The sequence below is a fragment of the Triticum aestivum genome, chromosome 6B (genome assembly GCF_018294505.1).
Source record: "Triticum aestivum cultivar Chinese Spring chromosome 6B, IWGSC CS RefSeq v2.1, whole genome shotgun sequence".
Lineage (NCBI taxonomy): Eukaryota > Viridiplantae > Streptophyta > Magnoliopsida > Poales > Poaceae > Triticum > Triticum aestivum.
Window position 1 is genome coordinate 74,650,053 of NC_057810.1, and position 5,838 is coordinate 74,655,890.

A 5,838-nucleotide genomic window follows, 5' to 3' on the forward strand; every position below is an offset into this window, starting at 1 on the left:
GGGCGACCCGGGGGTGACTAGGGTTTCCCCCAGGCGCCGCCACCCCTCCCCCCAGCCTCTCCTCCCCTTGCCGCCACCTGAGGGACGCCAGGCAAGCCATGGCGGCTACCGATGAAGGTGGCGGCGAGGCCTCTTGTCGCTTCGCTCACCTCGCGAAGGACCCCAGACTCCAGGACGGCGAGGCAGTGCTGCCTCCGCGGCAGGCGACACGCGCGGGATGTGGTGGCCAGCCTCCTCGGCTGCTCAGGGAGCGCGGAGCCGGCGGGTGGTGGTCGTGGCGCGGTCTTCTTCCGCTCTAGATCTGAAGGTCGGGTTCTCCTCCTCTGCTCACTCCTCCCCTCCCGCTGTGTCCGCCCGGCAGCTTTGGCTGCAAGGCCCGGTGCTGGCGGGGTGCTGGTGGCATAGATCGAGTCCGGGGGAAACCCTTGGCCGGTTCTCCGACCACGGCGGTGACGACGCGTGCATCACCTTTCTTCTTCGAGGCGCCGCTGAGGACTCCTCTATCCATCCCCGTCCCAGATCCCGGGTGAAAGCCCAAACTCGTCTCGGGTTGGGCGGCGGCGGCGCCCTGCGCGCTATTCCCTCCTTGGAGGCGCCGCCTTGGGGTATCTGGTTCTCCGGGGGAGTGGCCTCGAGGTAGGAGAGTGCCCGGCGGCTGCGTGTCCACAGCGGCTTGCCGCCCCGGGTCTTTGCAGCTTGCTTCTTCGACCACCCTCAGTGGCTTTCCCTCGCTGTTCTCTGGTGGCCAAGGAAGATGGTAGTGTAGCTTGTGGGTGTGCCTACAGCGCGGTGAGGACCGTGAGCTATGCCTACTTTGGGTTTCGGCCGACGCCTGCTCTAGCTCTCGGGTGAGCGCCCAACAATCCGACGGTCCGGCGCCTTCGAGCCTAGCGAGAGGAAAGGGTTCTTCTTCGGCGTTGGAAGACAGGTGTTCGTGATCCCAATCCCTTGATACGGTTGCTCTCGGTGCTTGCGAGCCAAAGTCTGATCCTCGAGGCTACTCTGTTCCACGTTCTTGGTGCCGATGTGCAGCGGGCTCCCACATTACTTGCAGGTTTTCATGGATCTTCTTTGTGTGCAGTAGTGTGCGTTGTGTTATTAGCTGCTTATCAGCTCCCTTGTATCTTTTGGTCGCTCATGCTTGGTGGCTTTGTGTAATCCTGGCCGGTTGATGGCTTTGTTAATTCAAAGCCGGGAACTTGGAGCCTTCATTCTAAAAAAATAGTTTATGTGACTTGTACGGACAAGCTTGTCACATATGATTATTCCTTTTTAGAACAAGTCAATATTCCATTTTTTAAAGGTAGGGATTGCTCAAGGCATGATTACATATTCCATGGTTTTCGAGACTTCAAATTATGATTTTCGTGATTACAAAAACACGTTTACCAGCCCTTTGGTCATGAGCTGGGTTGGAGACGAATCTATATTCTTAGAAGTAAAGAAAGAACTTTGACATCCCAAACCTTGGATTTTGTCTCAAAGAATGAATAAAATCACTTTATGATAAGCCTCCTAGATTGGAAGTGAGACGTTCCTCATTCACGGTATTTTTTTTGCTTGATTTGGTTGCTACTTATGAGCGTACACTAAAAGATGCACACAAGGATTCACAGACCAAAAGAAAACTGTTAAGATTAATTAAATACTTAATTAAGGGACAATCCCTGCCTGTATTAACCGCCAACGGATGCTATTTCGGCAACCGTCGCGCCGGTTCACATACAGACGCCTCTCCAACGAGACGTCCTCCGTGTACCTATATATGTAGAATCATCAATGAAAGAGGATAGTTCCATTCATTCGCTTTGGTTCTCAATACGTTATCAGCACCAAAGCAAATGAATGGAACTAACCTCAATTGTGGGAACATAAACACATGGGCAGTAGATCATACAGATCTCACAGTAATAGAGATAGTCTACACATGGGCAGTAGATCGAACTCATCACCTTGTGTTTTCCTAATATAATGAAGGAGATGTTATTGTCAAAATTTTACAAGTTTGTTGTGGGGGAGAAATCAATCACGACCGCTGTGACATGTTCATAAAGAATGTCAATGTGATAAACACATACTCCCTCTGTAGCATATGTTGCACCCAAGATAGTTTTCCAAAATGTCTTGTACATGAAAAACTTGGCATACTCATCTTGGTCATCGAGACATTGGGTTGAAACCGAAACTATCAGCAATTCCAATAGTTTATCATTATTAGATGCTAAATTCTAACACCATTTGGATTTTATGTGCACTACAAGTGACACAGGGAAGCTAATTTTAAGGCTCGCACACTTTAAAGTCTACGCTGAACCACTCAGACTCCTTGAATGCATCAAGTTGAGGTAAGTGGCTCTTCCCATCCGTTGACTAGACTATTCTGGTATTCCATGGTTCTAAAAGACATATCTACATGATGATCTTAAGTGTGTGCTTTATTCACACGAAACCATTGGCTCATTATCCTGACATCGATTTCAAGCAAATCGAATGGATAACATTGCAGAATTCTCCTTGAGTGCCTTCTTTTATGGCCCTTGGATTGAAGTTTAGCAATTTGTCCTAATGTCTAGACTCAAAATGGTTTGGTAGAATCCTTTATCCAAAGAGTTAAGCTCATTGCATTATCTTTACTTTGGAATTGCAATTTACCAACTTTACGTTGGAGTCATACAGTTTTACACGCTCATGACCAAACTGCATACTATTATTCCCCTCTATCTTTGATACGTGGAAATCTACCAAGTATTTCCCATCTGCGGTATTTCGGTTGCATACCGATATCACCACCCCAACATACATCATTGGCCCCTCAACATATAGTTGGGATCCATGTGAGGAATAACTGTATTTTCGTCAATACCTCAAGCCCCTCGCATGGGGAGTTATTTAGGCCAGTATGTTGATTCAATGAGGAACATTTTCAGGCATCAGGGGGAGATTTCAAGTACCATAAAGAATGCCAGGAAATTAGTGGAATGTTCAACACATTTCTGCCTCAAATCCACGTACTCAAAGATCTGAACCATGCGTTCAGAAGATTTGCAACACAATGCAAATAACCTGCCAGATTCATTTACTGACTATAAAGATGTCATACAATCCTACAATCCTAAAAAATATGCCGGAAAGAGTGGAGGTACCAACTAAAACCACTCAACTTCCCGTTCAAAGCAACAGGGGGAGAAGTACGACAATAGCACATCGGGATTCAGCTTCTCGCAAGCAAGGATATCAAGGCTTGTGAATCAGTAAATGCAAGTCAACTTCATGTTGACAGACACCTGATGGGTAGTATACACCCAGTGAACGGGAAACCTCCATCAACCCAGGTCATAGTGCACAAAATGACTGGGACATCGGAATACCCGACTCAATCGCATTGGGAAATCGCGAGCAGTCACTATGGGTAACGATATCTCCATCAACTATATATTGATATATAGATTCTAGAGAAACATATAACCAGAAGTCTACAATTGTCGACATACATTCCTCAACTAGATTGAAAAAACCTTTCAAGTGATTCAGATCCAAAGACCATGGCCGTGGCAAAGTGTGAACAACACTCGGACTGAACTCAAGCAAAGGGTATAATCTAGGTACAAATGATCTTGCTCAATAATGGAAAGGTATTCATAAGCAATACCTACATCAGTTTTCTTCTGGAAGCAGAATTGATAACAACGAGGTGGTGAAATAAAGAGCAAGTATTGTAGCACAAGGGTTTACGCAGATATCTAACTATTCCCCAGAGGTGGAATCTCTTTCCGATAACTTATATCATTGGCAGTACAAAATCATCTATCTATGCAGTTGATAGATGTAGTGCTCACATATCCATGTGGATCACTAGATTCATACACATATGATTGATTCCCGGTGGAATCTCTCTTCTGAATCGAAATGCAATACGCAACATACATTGTGTAAAAACAATAAGTCACCATAAGACTTATTGTTGTCGGTACATATGGTACAACCGACGTAGTGAGTTACTTATACACAAGGATTACTCCTACAGTGATGATTATCCATGTTTGTGTCTCTGCAATGATGACACATGTAATCATCTAAATGACGGAGTTTAAATGAAGGATTTGTGTAAACCAAAATATCGCTCGTTACTACGACTTGAGCACCTTCATTCATACATTATGGTATACTATGTTGTCTATATCCATAATACATTGGAGAAATTCATTATGGACAAATCTTATCCATCTATAACTCTCATGGTAGTTCATTCTCTAGACGTAGAGAAAGATCTATTTAGACCAAGAGATGATGGAAATGAGATATTGGGACTTAACGTTCCGTAATGCCATTGGATCCACCAAACACAATTGGTTGGTACTCAAGAATATCTTTCGATATCTCCAAGGCATGAAACATCTTGTCCTCGTTTTTTAGTTTCGGAGAAATCTGAACACCAATATCATTGGATACATCGATCATCCCCACTATATCAAATCATAGACAAGTTTAGTGTTCCTACTAGGTGTGGTAGCCCTCTCATGAAGAGTCTTTAAAACAGACCTCATGGCTATTCACCAACCATTATCTCAACGATAATGTTTTTTGTGTTGCCCGGATGCAAACAGGTTACATAATAAGCAATATCACTATATTGCATATCTTGCAAGTCAAATCATGACTGATTTGGGTCTCTACCAACTTCTATGTTTTGGTATGTGACGGCTTCGAATTTTGCAAGAATCAGGGGGAGTATCTTCCTGAATTATTCCTGTTGAATGCATCATATTATACTCGTTTTCCCTTTATGAGTTTACTTTTCAGGTTCTCATAAAGGTTTTTGATGAGGTAATATCAACATGAGATCATGTGTCATATTTTCTGTTTTTCCCACCGGGGTTTTTAGGGAAGTATATACGATATATTTATTGTCCTCTAAACTCTATGGGGTTTCTCGTATTGAGTTGAAAGAGACAATAACCATTATATGTTGCACCATTTTCTCCTTATTTTTCCCACTGGGTTTGAAGCAGTTTTAGCAACATATTCTACACCACTCCTCATATTTTTCCCACAGGGTTTTTGGAGGAGACTCTTTCAAGATGATGATGCTACCTGGACAAGCATGGATTAGGGGGAGTGTTAAAATTAATTAAATACTTAATTAAGGGATAATCCCTGCTTGTATTAACCGCCGACGGATGATATTTCGGCAACCGTCGCGCCGGTTCACATACAGACGCCTCTCCAACGAGGCGTCCTCCGTGTACCTATATATGTAGAATCATCAATGAAAGAGGGTAGTTCCATTCATTTGCTTTGGTTCTCAATAGAAACCCGTAATACCCAGATTCTGAAAATCCCCCATCCGAACGGTTGGATGCAAAGGAGCAGATAAGTCACATATATATGGCTAAATATCGAATCCTAGCTAAGGATGTTACTTGTATGAGTAATAAAGTCTTGCAATCTTCAATTCTCCAAACAAGTAACTTCTTGCAATCTTTGCATAACTTGGTCCAAACAAGTCCTGACGGGCAAACAACTTTTTCACCTCTCCAATTCTCCACAAGCACTGGTGCCATGTCATAGCTGCTTCAGATCACTACTTGGCTATATAAAAGCAGCGGCTCCTATAAATTGGCGGCTGGGACATATATATGCGTAGGCAAAAGGCAGAAAATTGAACAGTAAATCAATGACATCCAACGGATCGAACACCTCTTGGCACAGTAGACACAATAATCAGGTCACTAAATACAGTATGAACCAGAAGTGCAACAAAAATCACAGGATACGATAATACCAAGTCTAGCTACATGGTCTAGGGTTCATAACGTGTATATTGTGGATTCTACCCCT